We start from the raw sequence: 15,075 nt of genomic DNA on the forward strand, positions 1-15,075 counted from the left end.
TCAATATGCATGAGTAGGTGACTGAATAATGCAAATACGTAAACTAGCTGGTAAGTTCTAGCACCTTGTCCTCAAGCTATAAGGAGTCGATATGTTGTATTCTTTACTTCTTTAAGTCAGCATACCTTGAAATGAGATTAAACGGAACCGCAAGTTAGGTGTAACGCATGAAAACTGCCTCAGCTGTTTGGACATATCAAATTTGGTTGCAGGCTTGGTTACAAAAAGTCACAGCATGCAGTAGAATAGGGATGACTAGTTACGTCACCGGACCATATCCAACTACCTCAGCTGTTTGGACTATCTCCTCTGGTGTCAGCGTCTGACCTGTAGGTCACCAGTGGATATCTCACCAGCACGATCTGAATCACAGAACTTCTCAAAGAGGTACTCAACTCACATTTCAAACTACTGAATAAGCACAAACTTTAGTCTCTTTGAATCTAGATTTGGGATACAACAACACTCTGTTTTCAAAGTTAACGAAACCATTAGAAGAGTACATGTGTCCCCAGTCACCAACATGGTTTATAAGTAGAACTTCAACATTTGAGCACTCTAGCATCCGAGCTATGGCGTCACCCATGATTGTTGATCTCATATGACCAACATGCATTTTTTTGGCAATGTTCAGAGATGAAAAATCAAATCAACGACCGCTCCCTTTAACAAAAGAGGCGCCCATGTCTCAATCCCATTGATAAGCATGTTATGCTCTGTAGATAGATTTTATAAACAATTATGTAAAAGCATATTATGTATGAGAGACTAGACAAGTGATAGCAAATAACACAGACCTTGGCTATCCACTTAGTTGATAGTACAACTGTAACTTCCCGAGTTGATATATGAAAAGGCTTAAGAGAATTGATTTGGCTATTTATGTCATGGCTATCTATGTCACCAAAATTGACTTACCTTTTCCGTCACACATCCGTTTAGAACTCTAGAGTTAAGTGTGCTTGGGCTGGAGTAGTGAAAGGATGGGTGACCTATCGGAAAGTGATTCGCGATACCGTGCGAGTGAGGCTAAAGCACGGGGAAATGTCGGGTGGTGATTGCAGGGTCACTAAACAATGATTTCGAGCCTTCAGAAATTAACGGACCGACCGTCGGATGGGATAGAGCCCACGGGCCGAGAGAGGGGGCGTGGGTGGCCCATTAGCCATGGACGGTCGGGACGTTATAACAACATTAATAAATCATGGGCCAGTCCACCATCTCAGAAGTAGGGAGTTTCTCAAAAAATAGTCTACGTGAAACATACAAAGTAAGAATTTGCTATATGTACACTACATACAAAAAACAAAAGCCATTAAATTTTAGAAAGACCACAACACAAAGAAAATGGTTATATATATCATTTAATTATCTAAGATCCAAGAACTTTTTAAGGCAACTGAAGAAGTAAATCTAATGTCACTGACTCACAGACCCAAAACATAAACATGTAAACATTATTCAGACACGAGCCAAACGCTAAAATTTTATTAGAGATATATCTCTAATAAACTTGAGTAGCAAATGGACTAGCAATACCGACAGGATCAGGAAAACCTGTTGTAAGCAGTAGCGGGTTCCTGGACCGGCGCAGCCACTGGTGCATAAGTATGTGTTGGTGGGGATGCCTGAGAAGCATGTGCGCCGAGAGGAATATAGCTAGAGGGAGCCTGAGTATAAGGAATTGTGTGTGCTTTGTAGATCTTTTAACTCTCAAAGTTGTTAAGGATCAGACAACACAGATTTTACTATGTTTATATATTTCTCTTTGTTTCTTGCTTGACACGTATTACTCGTACTCTTATAAAACGAAAACGACACGTCTTTATTGGATATATTTAGAATGTATTTATAGTTTTACATGAGACACTAACTAAGGGACATGTCTTTTGGAGACACAGACACCCCAATGTAAAGACACGTACATACACATGTGTAACTGTTTTGCAGTTACCAATTATATTTGTATCTCTTTGGTGTGTGAGACGAGTAGTTTAGTTTATACATAAATTAATTACTTAACTATATAATATATAATTCTTCTAACTAATAATATAAGATGAAGACTTGATCACATCCAACACTCCTCATTGATCATTGCTTCATCGTTACGCCTAGTTCTTCTCGTAGAACCTCGAACATTGTTGTGTTTAAGAGCTTCGTCAATATGTCTGCTATTTTTAGCTCTCCTGGACAGTAGTCAAGTCTGATTTTCCCATTCTGTTCAGCCTCTCGTACAAAATGCCCGTTTGCATTTTCTTCATGTGCTAGTAATGCATATTAGCCTCCAATTTATCCTATCCAAATGGAAAACTCTTGTGCTTCATTTTGATATTCAGTATCCTTCTTCCTTGAGGATCATCTATGAAACATCTATTGGTTTTAAACAAAACTCCATATCCATTTGAAACCATTTGTGAAACACTTAACAGATTCCTTGCTAAGTTCGGCACTAGAAACACCTCTTTGATGATCTTCTCTCCTTAGCTTGTCATCACTTGGATATTCCCTTTTCCTGCCGTGATTACTTGTTGACCATTCGCCACTTTGATTGGTATTTTTATACTCTTATCAAGAGTGATGAAGTATGAGACTTCTTTGGTCATGTGGTTAGTATATCCGCTGTCAACTAACCATGTTTCATCATCTACTGTTGATGATGCTTCTTCTTCCAGTGCACTAAATAACATGTGACTTTCATCTTCTGAGTCATCTTTTGTTTCTTCAATACTTAGATCTGCACTCTCGGTCTTTCTAAGTTTGCAGTTCTTTGCTAGATGTCCCGATTTGTTACACACGGAACACTTTCTCTCATTGTTTACAACCACTTACAAATAGGTTCCTTGGCTTTTCATTTTCTTCGACCAGCATTCAATTCCATTGTGATTATTTCTTTTGCAAACACCACACCATTTATCTTCTTGTGATGTTTATCTTCACTTTTGTTTCTTCTTTTCGAAACAAAATTTTCTCCATAGAACGCTCCTTCTGTCGATCGTTCTTCTCGGAGACTTAGGTGCTTCTCATGCGCTTTCAAGGCACCTATCATTTCTGTCATAGAGAGATTTGATAGATCCTTTGTTTGTTCAAGGACAGCAACAATGCTATCAAACTTTTGTGGCAAGGAGACAAGAACCTTTTGAACCAATTGATAATCGGTCTTTTCTTCACCATGAACTCTTAGTTGATTACTCATGTTAATCAACTTGGTTGTGAAATCATTTATGGTTTCACTTTCCTCCATCTTCAGATTCTCATATTCTCTTCTCAAGGTCTGAAGATTTATCATCCTTACTTGTGAACTTCCTTAGAACTCCATTTCCAAAGCGTTCCAAGCTTCTTTTGTGTTTGATGCGGGAGCGATTCTCGGAAATATTGATTCTGAAACTGCACTTTGAAGAATCTGAAGAGCCATCATATCCTTCATCACTTGATCATCTCTCTCTCTACTTAACGCTGATGTGTTTTCAGAAGACGAAACTAACGTAAACTCTATTTTCTATAACATCCCACAAATTACGTATTTTCAAGATGGTTATCATCTTGATTTTCCAAAACCCATATGATTAAAAATTGAAAATTGGAATAACTTGCTGTATTGTTGTCTCCATAGCTCTTATACCATGTAGATTTTTTAACTCTCAAAGTTGTTAAGGATCAGACAACACAGATTTTACACTGTTTATATCTTTCTCTTTGTTTCTTGCTTGACACTCAATGTATTACTCGTACTCTTATAAAACGAAAACCACACGTTTTTATTGGATACATTTAAGGTGGTGTTATTGAATTAATGAAATCAGTAGAAATTTAATGGAATTCAAATTCAAAGTGAAATCCATTGTTATTGGATTGGGTATTTGATATATGGAATTGAAATGCACTAAAATCACCTGTTATTCAATTTATATTTAATTTTGTTAGAATTCATTTTTCTGAGACTTTCATAGACTTTTGTATCTGAAATAAGAGTAAAACAAATACACCGCTTTTGCTTAATATTTAGAAGGAATTCAACTGTAGAATAATTAGAATACGAGAGATCTATCTCACATTCTCAAACATTGATAGAGAAATTGAAATATAATTGAAGACAGAAAGAACACACTAAATAAAAGTGTCTGCAAAAAATTCTAGGCATTAGAATCCATGTCCAAATAATAATTATCACCATGATGAGAAGTCCAAAATTGTCGTGTTTTGTGTTATGGTAACAATAGATTTGATTTATTTGAGATATGCAAAAACAATTCAAATTTTGAAAAATCTGAAAATAAGAGACAACATCAATAGGTTGAAGATGATTCAAAACAGTTTTTGTTGTATTCGTAAAAAAATTCCACTTCTTAACTGCCAAATAAGTACAACTAAATCCACGTGCATTTTAGTGGAATCATCCAATTCCATAGAAATACACTCAAACTTTTATTAACTGCCTTAATTCTAATTCCATTCAAATTTTGTATTCAATACCAGCTCCTGAGAATGTATTTACACTACAAGAAAACATCAAGGATTCTGAGGGAAAAAATCGTCGGAATTTCGTCGGAATATCGTTATTCCGACGAAACACGTCGTCAGAAATAATTCCTCGGAATTTTTTTTTTCCTCGGAAATCCCTCGGAATTTTCCGACGGAATTCCGAGGAAATAAATTTCCGAGGATCCCTAGTTTGTCGGAAAAGTCCTCGGAATATACCGAGGGAGAACTTCGTCGGGATAATTCCTCGGAAGTTCATCGATCGATGCGTGTTTGGACATATATACATCGATCGATAGGAGTATACCGACGGACTTTTTCCTCGGTTTATTCCGAGGAACTGTTCCCTCGGTATATTCCGAGGGAGCTGTCCCTCGGAAAATTCCGAGGGAAATGTCCCTCGGTATATTCCGAACGTTTTTTAAAAAAACGGATCGATCGATGCGTTTTTGTTCAAAAACGCATCGATCGATCTAGTGAAAAATATAATTAATTTCCTCGGAATGTAAAAAATATTAATTTTTTTGAAAAAATAAAATTTCTGAAATTTAAATTCGAAAATATGAAATTAAAAGTAAAATTGAAATCATATTAATTAATATTCAAAGTTTCACAAATAAAAATAAAACATTCCGAGTTTGGGGAAAAAAAAAAACTACGGGTCTGGCACGTCCGGGAACACCTCGTTCGGGTACATCCTCTGCATCATCTCCATCATTTGCTGGTTCAGCCTCCTCTGTGCCTCATAGCCCGCCTGTTGAGCTGCCATCTGGGTCTCCAACAAAGATATACGATCATCTTTGTCCTTCAACTGAGCCGTAAGTACTTCTGGATCAACAAAGGGCGGTGGTGCAGAAGAAGGAGGAACCGACCGGGTGCGACGACCCAAACCGACCAAACGTCCCTTCTTCTTTGGAACCGACTGAATAGAAAAAAACCAAATTTAGAAATTTAAACCAAGAAATAAATGAATTGAACTTTAAAAAAAAAGAACTTACGGATTCAACGATTTCGTTGATTCGAAACCGGGACAAGTTGGTCGAAGCCGTCGAAGCGTCATCCTCGGTTTGAAGCTGAGACACTTCGTCTACCACCTGAGTTTGGACCAGGTCGACCACGTCCCTCACAAGACCGTCATCAATCTGGCCGGTCTTCTTGTTGGTATACGCCCTCCTCATTAGGGCGAGATCATCAACCGGCTCGCCATCATTTTCTTCCGCCTTGAAAAAAAACATAAAATTAAAGAAACATTAGAAATTAGAAGAAATGCACAATAAATTTAAATTCTGAAACTCAAATAATTGAAGAAAAAGCGGTTGAACTTACCATGCGATCTCCGAGAGTGGCAATAGATTGAGCACCCAAGTTATGCTTGTAGATGCCCTTCCCTTTACGGTCGCTCCTGCGGTTGGTGGAGTTGGTGGAAGAAGTTTCTTTCGTCTCCTCCTTATCTCAATGCGCACACAACTCCTTCCAGACCGTGTCGTTCATCGACTTTGGGACCTTTTAATTAAAAAAAAAAAAAAAGTTTAATAAATTAAAAAATAGTTTAATAAATTAAAAAATTGTTTAATAAATTAAATCGAACCTTATTGATTTCCCACTTCTTCTTCCACTCGTGGATCTGCTTCCCATAGTTGTCCATTACTTTGTGGACGAAGTGGTGATAGATAAAGAGCGTCTCATCGGAATTCCAGTTGAACTCTTGCTGGAAAAAAAACACAATTAGTAGAAAATTTATATTAAAGATTAAAAATATAAGTAAAAAATTAGAATACTTACCGCAAACTGACGAAACCACAGAACCTGCTTGTCGGTTGGGAAGTGAGTGAAAGTCGGATGTCCACTGTTGAGGGCCGAGTACATCATACGGTTGATCCATGCGCTGATCCCGTTCCCGGATCGATTGAACCTTATTAAAAGAACAAACGGTTAATAATGAATCCAAATTTAAAGAAAAAAAATGTTTAATTACCATGTTTGACCCCGTCCATGTGGATACGGAGTGAGATACGGAAGATGGTCACGACCGGGCTGTTGAACCAACTCCGCAACCCTCATTACTCCCGGAGGACCCGGAGGAACATGAGCGGATGCAGCAGCGGGTGCAGCAGAGGGAGATGTATGGTTGGAGCTGTGAGGCGAAGGGGAATCCTGAAAAAGGCTGGAATCCCGAGACTGGCTCCCCGTACCACCACGACCACGACGCTGTCGAGGCCGGGTCTGATCATCATGAGACGTGTAAATTAAAAAAATATATTTAATAAATACACAAATATATAAATTAACCCAAATAATTTAATCACAGAAAAAAATTTATATATATTAAATTTTTTTAATAAATATATAAAAATAGTTCTAATAAACAAAAAATAGATTTAATAAATAAAAATTGTTTAATAATTACAAAAAAATAGTTTTAATAATATATATATATTAAAAATATTTTTAAATCCCAAATAATAGTATTTAATCACAAAAAAAGTTTTATAGATATTTAAAATGTTTTGTAAAATCCAAAAAAATGAATTTATATAGAAATTGTTTTTTGTAAAATCCAAAAAATCGAATTTATATAGAAAAATCGTTTTGTAAAATACAAAAATCGATTTTATAAATACAAAAAATAAAAAAATTATAAAAAAATTCTAAATCAATTCAACAAAACAAATTATTCAACCAAATCACAATTTTAAACCTATTATACAACCAAATCACAATCCTAACCAATCACCCTAACAAAAATCTATCAAAACTACACAAAAACCTAACAAATAGAACCTAAGAGACAGGGATAGGGTCCTTACATGATTTGTGTAAGAGAAGAGGGAGATCGCCGGAGATATCGTCGGATTTCAGGGGGAAATCGCTGAAGAGAAAGAGAGGAGTCGCGCAGAGGAAGAAAAGAGAAATGGGGAAGAAGAAGGGGCTTGTGGTTATAAAACCTAGGGTCCGACGGACACTATCCGTCGGAATTCTAATTTCAATTTTCGCGAAATTTTTGCCTGGTAAAATGAAAATATTCCGAGGAAATTCCGACAGATAGTAAAATATCCGTCGGAATTTCCTCGGAATATTCCGAGCAAATACCGAGGAACTAGTGTTTGGGGTTTCAAAACATCAATTTTTTTTGCCGTATTTCATTTCTTATACAATTGTAATGCATACCATTGAAGATTCTTTGTATTGATGAGCATAAACCATGAAATAACAAATTTCAAAACTAATTGAAAGTATTCCCTTTACCGTTCATTAAAAGGTATAAGTGTTTCTCTTATGTTGCGAGATTTCGTTCTTACAATCGGAAAAGTGTTAATTATACGGTAAGGAATAATTTTTTGACTTCATACTGAACGTAAGACACTTAATAAGGGTTATATAGGTGTTATTCAAACGGCAAAACGTTGTTTTCGGTTTAAAAACCCTATTTCCTCGGAATTTCCTCGGATTATTCCGAGGGAACTCCGAGGAAACCCTCTTCTTCGTCGGAATTTCAAAACGTAATTTTTTTTTAAAAAAACGCATCGATCGATGCGTTTTTGAACAAAAACAAATCGATCGATTACTAAGATGGACCGGGCCGTAAGATTGTGATCGATCGATGAGAGTATCCCATCGATCGATCGAGAATCTGAATTGTTCCTCGGAATGTCCTCGGAAAATCTTGTATGTTTTTTTAAAAACGCATCGATCGATTCGTTATAGAACAAAAAAGCATCGATCGATTACTAAGATGGCCCGGGCCGTAAGAATGTGATCGATCGATGAGAGTATCCCATCGATCGATCGAGAATCTGAATTGTTCCTCGGAATGTCCTCGGAAAATCTTGTATGTTTTTTTAAAAACGCATCGATCGATTCGTTATAGAACAAAAAAGCATCGATCGATTACTAAGATGGCCCGGGCCGTAAGAATGTGATCGATCGGGTCTTTATTGGACTTTAGAGCTGTTGAACTTCTGGGAAACGATTGGCACATGGGTTTATAGATCTTCTCAGGCAAAGGAGTCACTTATCCGGAGCCCAGTACTGAGATATGCCACACGCCTCATTGGCTCATTGCTATACGGGACAACCACAGCCGCATCAGTCACGCAATGGGAGTTGTGCCTCCTGTACCAAGGTGTGAGGCATTTGCTACCGGCATTTGGAAACTCTACATTCCCACCTGCTACTGCCTTCAACATGGGAGCGGTGCTGGCCACAAACTTAGCAGAATACAAGGGGAAAGTAACCAAATCCAAGAGCAATGCATGTGGATTTGGTGCAGTGATTACTCGGATCCTTAGACATGTGGGTGTAGACTGCGAGAACCAGCAGGTAGCACTGGACAGATCGAACAACATTGCTTGGAACTACATGGATGTCATTTCTCTAGTAAGTAAGGAGTTCATAGCTGGTCCCCACTCGAGGATCCATCGGGATGGTACTTACGTCTACGTATTCCAGGACCGAGCGAAGAAAACACTCTACTGCCACCTGCCTCAGATCGGCCTGACTGCTCTACTTTCAGAGGCTGCAGTTGAGTTCCTACCCCCTGCTACCGCACTAGTAGACAAGCCATCCTTCTTCACGCCAAAATATCAGACCAAAGGCAAGGGCGTGGTTGATGAAGAAGGACAAGATGAGGCTGCACAAGCCATTCCAGATGATTCACAACCCCATCAGCTACTCCCATCAGACTCCAGCCAGTACAAGCTGCAAGAGCTTCCACCGAACGCCACTTCGCGCCAGCAACAACATTGGAGAGATCAGTAAGTCGACGGTCCTTTGGTTTTCCGCTAAGTCGTCAAACGTCTGTGAAAATGTCTGGAACCGTAACATGATATGTTGCCCGTTCGCCTCTATCATCATGCTGAGCAGGTCTCCTGTTTTTGGTCTGAACTTCTGCTGGAAAGTAGTACTCGGCAAAGTTTGAAGTTTCTTCATTGATCATCTGTGCGACTATAGAACCTTCCGCCCTACTTAAATTTTTCACCATCTTCTTCAAATGGAACATATACCGCTCATACAGATATATCCATCTATACTGCACAGGACCATCAAGTTCCAATTCTCTTGCCAGGTGAATAACAAGATGCTCCATAACATCAAAAAATGAGGGAGGAAATATCTTCTCAAGGTTGCACTGAATCACGGCTATGTTAGTCTTCAAATTTTCAATACCTTCAAGAGTCACTGATCTCGTGCATAAATCGCGGAAGAAACCACTTATCCCTGCAATTGCTTCATGAACATTTCGTGGTAATAGTTCCTTGAAGGCGAACGGAAGGAGGCGCTGCATCATTACATGGCAATCGTGGCTTTTCAAGCCAGTAAACTTTCCTTCCTTTCTGTCGATACAGTTACGCAAATTTGATGCGTAACCGTCTGGAAATTCCACATCGTTTGAAATCCAATCAAAGAACGCATCTTTTCCCGCTGCATCAAGTCGGTATATGGGAAAAGGAGCCCTACCATTCTCATCAACATGAAGTTCTGAACGAGCACATATATCGACTAAATCCAGTCTTGACTTCAAATTATCCTTTGTTTTACCTTGAACATTAAGGATTGTGTTCATGAGATTGTCAAAAAAGTTCTTCTCAATATGCATGACATCTAAATTATGCCTTAGCAGATGATCCTCCCAGTATGGCAGATCCCAGAAAATACTTTTTTTGTGCCAGTTATGTAGTTCTCCAACAGCATCTACGGAAAACGCTCATGTCCACCGACTTCTGGCGTCCTTTCTGCACCAAAATCTCTTAGTTGTATCTTCAAATCTTTCCCACAAATTTCCGGAGGTGGACTGTCAAACACCCTCTTGTTCTTCGTAAACAAATTCCTACTCCTACGATATGGATGATCAGGTGCTAGGAATCTCCTGTGACAGTCAAACCAACACGTTTTCCTTCCGTGCTTTAGTTGGAAAGCATCAGTGTTATCTTGACAATATGGACATGATAGCCTTCCATGCGTTGTCCATCCAGACAACATACCATATGCTGGAAAATCACTTATTGTCCACAGTAGTACTGTCCGCATTTGAAAGTTTTCTTTATACGAAACATCGTATGTTCAGCACCTTGAGCCCATAGTTGTTGCAACTCATATATTAGTGGCTGAAGAAACACATCAAGTGATCTCTTAGGATGCTCTGGTCCGGGAACGAGAATCGAGAGAAACAAAAACTCTCGTCGCAAGCACAAGTTTGGGGGGAGGTTGTATGGTGTAAGAATGACGGGCCATAGAGAATATTGTCTTCCACTCTTGCCAAACGGACTGAAACCATCAGTACATAATCCAAGGTAGACATTTCTTCTCTCATACGCAAAGTCGGGATACTTTGATTGGAAATGCTTCCACGCTTTTGCATCTGAAGGATGTCTGATCTCACCATCTGTTGAGTGCTCCGCATGTCATCTCATTGGTTGCGCTGTGCGTTCAGACAGATACAACCTCTGCAACCTTTCCGTCAAAGGTAAATACCACATCTTTTTATATGACACTGGAACTCTTCCACTCGTATCTTTATAACGAGGCTTTCCACAAAATTTGCATGTAACCCGCTGTTCATCCGCCCTCCAATAAATCATGCAGTTGTCGCTGCATACATCTATTACCTGATACGATAAACCAAGACCAGCTACGAGTTTCTGAACCTCGTAGTATGAACCAGGAGCTACATTATCCTCGGGTAGAATACCTTTTACAAAATCAGCAATCGCATCCACACAGTCTTCAGCCAAATTATAATCTGTTTTAATGCCCATCAATCTTGTAGCAGATGATAAAGCTGAATGACCATCTCTGCAACCTTCGTACAATGGTTGCTTTCCAGCATCCAACATATCATAAAATCTCCTAGCTTCTGCATTGGGAAAATCTTCCCCTCTAAAATAATCATTTACCATCTGCTCAGTACCTACACCATAATCTACATCCGTTCTAATTGGTTCTTCTAATCTAACCGCTGGCTGAGGTTCGCTAGTACTACCATGTTCATAATCAGTTTCCCCATGATGATACCAAATTTTGTAACTTCGTGTAAACCCACTCAAATATAGATGAGTCCAAACATCCCACTCTTTAATAACCTTTCTATTTTTACAATTAGAGCAAGGACATCTTAACATACCTGTTTTTGCTTCCGGTTGTCGGTGAACTAACCCCATGAATTCGGTTATACCTCGTTGGTATTCTTCCGTAAGCAATCTCGTGTTCGGATCCAAATGAGGTCGATCGATCCAAGAACGAAAATAATTTGAAGAAGACATATTTTTTATGAATCAAATTCGTGTGTAAATAGAGTAAGAAGGAGGATGAAGATATGGAGTGAATGAAGAGGAAGAGGAGTGCTTGTATTTGTAGTTTAAATCCTGCCGACATACCGAGGAAATTCCGACGGAATTCCGACGGAAAAAACTAGTTCGTCGGAATTTCCTCGGAATTTTGTAAAATCCCCCAACGGCTCTCCAACGGCTATAATATTTCCTCGGAATTCATCGGTTTTTTCCAAGGAACACAGTTTTCCTCGGAATTTCCTCGGAATATTCCGACGGACTGTAGTTTCCTCGGAATTCCGTCGGTATATTCCGAGCATTTCATTTTCCGTCGGAATGTCCGTCAGAATATCGATGTTTTCTTGTAGTGTTATAGTTTTACATGAGACACTAACTAAGGGACATGTCTCTTGGAGACACCCCAATGTAAAGACACGTACATACACATGTGTAACTGTTTTGCAGTTACCAATTATATTTGTATCTCTTCGGTGTGTGATACGAGTAGTTTAGTTTATACATAAATTAATTACTTAACTATATAATATATGACTCTTCTAACTAATAATATAAGATGAAGACTTGATCACATCCAACATGCTTGTGGTTGTGGATGAATATACCCATAGCGAGCCTGTGGTGGACGACATGGCTGAGCAAGAGGAATATAACCAGAAGGAGCCTGAGTATATGAAGGAATTGTAGGTGTTTGGGAAGGATTATAGCCAGCGTGTGTGTTGGATAAGCCGCTGCAGCTAGAGGTGCATAAAAAGTATGTGGTAGGTATGCCTAATGATGGCCATAAGCAGTGTTCCACTGATGTGCTTGTGCATGAACGGCTTGCAAAGTTTGAGGCCCGTAACCAGGTGTTAATGCTTCCGCTGATGATGCTTGTGCTTATGACGAAGCCTGAAGCTGTGCGACGTCATTGTTAGTTTTTGCCCTTTTCATCCTATCTGAAGCGAGAAGTTCATCTGCCCCATACTTTTTAGCTCTGAACTGATCCGGGGATCAAGAAAGAGTTTCGTATGCTGAATTTCAGCATTTATAATGGAAGCAAAATATCCAAAACGGTGCAGGAACCCTATGTATATCAATGATAGATATTCTCTCTCATCTGAACTTGCAGAAGAGTTATGCATCTCTGCTGCACTTGGATTTATACAATTTTCGATAAGTGGTTTAAACTGATCAATGTTTCTTGGAAGTGGCAGAATAGACTCCAAATACAACAGTTCATCGATCAACTCTTTTGACGGTTTCACGTGGTCAAGTGCTTCCACTACAATACTCATAGCTTTCTCAGCATCATTCAACACTAAGTATGAAAACTTCGAATACTAAGCATACAGCTGCGGCAGTAATATAGAGTCCTTTTTGCTCTTTTCAACAGCAATCACATCATCATACACAGAGCAAGCACCATCCGAATCTCCTATCATGCGATGTTGCATGTTCGCATGTCTCATTACTGCTTCAACATGTCCTGGAGATATTTCAGAATACAGTAGTTTGAAAGAGGCTCTAGCTAACTATGGGACGGATCGGGTATCCGGGTAATTTTTAGGTATCCGGATCCGAATCATTATTCGGCGGATCCATAATTTTACTATTCTTATCCGGATCCGGTGTTATCGGATATCCGGGTGTCGGATATCCTTCTAAAATTGTAATATCCGGCGGATATCCGGATCCGGATTTGGATCCTTAAAATAAATAAAAAATAATATTATTATATATATAAAATATTAACAATAATTTAAAAATAAAATTATATATAATGTCTTTAATTATTTCTATGTATAATATTACAAAATTTACATAAAATTTATATATACCATTATAAAAATGAAAATATATTAAATAAAATTAATTTTTATATATAGATATTACTATTTTTGAAATATTTATTAATAAAAATTACGGATCCAGATATCCGGACTTAAAAATTAAGATAACCGGATCCGGCTTTGACGGATCCAACATTTTACTATCCAGATCCGGATTCGGCCCCTCTGGATATCCAGATTTTTGGATCGAATCCGGATCTTGGATAAAAGTCCCAGGCCTAGCTCTAGCACCAGCTATATCCTCATTCTTCTCTAAATTCAGTTGTGAAGAGATGAATTTCTGGTTGTCTCTTCAGATATATTTTAGTTGCTCGAACAAGGGCTTGGTTTGCAATATCCATTCTTCCCCTTGCTTTCATGGATAATACATATTGAATCCAATATTCAGGGTAACTTGCACAAGCAACTATGCATCTTTCATAGAGATGGAAGACCTTAGACCAGTCTCCATCACTCTCTATGAAATCCAGATAGTTATGCCAATTTTCCCGCTCTTCAACACTGAGTGGCTGCACATTAAAACTGGGCCTTCTTCCTATAGTTGTTTCAAAACCAATGATCTTAGATTCAAACTCTTTGGCTTTTGTATACTTTGCTTCTATGTATTTTATCAACTCCTCTGGATCAGTTTGAGATTTTCCTTCAGCGTTGGTAGTACCAGCAACTGCCACAACACTCCTTAGTTCCGACAAAGGCAATGCTTGAGCTCATTCTTTAAAACTGTCGAAATATCTATCAAGACTATGAATAGGATTCTCCAATATTCTGGTGTAAATCATTGCAAGATGGCTAAAGTCCTTGGGCAGTGTAGACTCATATTCAAGGTATTTATCCCATAGTGGAGATGACAGATAATCAGTTCCAACGTACTCCAAAACTCGTTCTAAGAGTTCTCTGATGAATGCTATATCATCAGATGTATTTATGACATGAGTGCAATAATGCAACCAGAAATCAACTCATGTATATTCATAAGGAATAGTTTTTCATTTCCATTTTCCTCATTCCTTTTATTGTAGAGAAATATAATTAGTTCCCCCTTAAATATGATAACGAATAATAATTCCTCCTCATTCTTATAATTTTATTTCTGTCTATTTTTTCTATCCGTTATCAATGTTCATGTGATGGTTACCGGCCAGAGCCTAGAAAATTTAGGGATGACTTATAAAACCTAGGGCAATTTGGTGGTGACACTATTTATATATCCTTCTCTTATTTTATTTCCTTTATTTGAAGGGAATTAGAGTCTAACATTTATTTTAATATTTATTGACACATTTTTTCTTCTCTTAAAGCATCATTATCGGGGTCCCTTAAATGAATTTCTTAAATTAATTATAATTAAAAAAAAATAAAAATTACTTATTTACCGAACAAACGTCGCTTAATTTGGAGAAGGAAGAGACGTCCCTTATGGGACACGCGTCACACATGGAAGTCTTGTACTCTCTCTCTCATCTCTATCTCTCTCGATTTCT

The 15,075-nt window shown here is 38.2% G+C and overlaps 1 long non-coding RNA gene and 1 pseudogene across 1 annotated transcript; both read right to left on the bottom strand.

Annotated features, from left to right (window-relative positions):
- Nucleotides 1–253: 253 nt before the first annotated feature.
- LOC106444553 lies at nt 254–1,889 on the bottom strand. Its single transcript, XR_007323611.1, has 2 exons — nt 798–1,889; nt 254–716 (listed from the first exon to the last, which is right to left on the bottom strand). It is a non-coding gene; the product is annotated as an uncharacterized LOC106444553 (long non-coding RNA).
- Nucleotides 1,890–12,396: 10,507 nt separating this feature from the next.
- On the bottom strand, nt 12,397–14,875 carry LOC106442685 (annotated as a pseudogene).
- Between the last annotated feature and the right edge of the window lie 200 nt (nt 14,876–15,075).

This window comes from Brassica napus, chromosome C5, assembly GCF_020379485.1.
Source record: "Brassica napus cultivar Da-Ae chromosome C5, Da-Ae, whole genome shotgun sequence".
Classification (NCBI taxonomy): Eukaryota; Viridiplantae; Streptophyta; class Magnoliopsida; order Brassicales; family Brassicaceae; genus Brassica; species Brassica napus.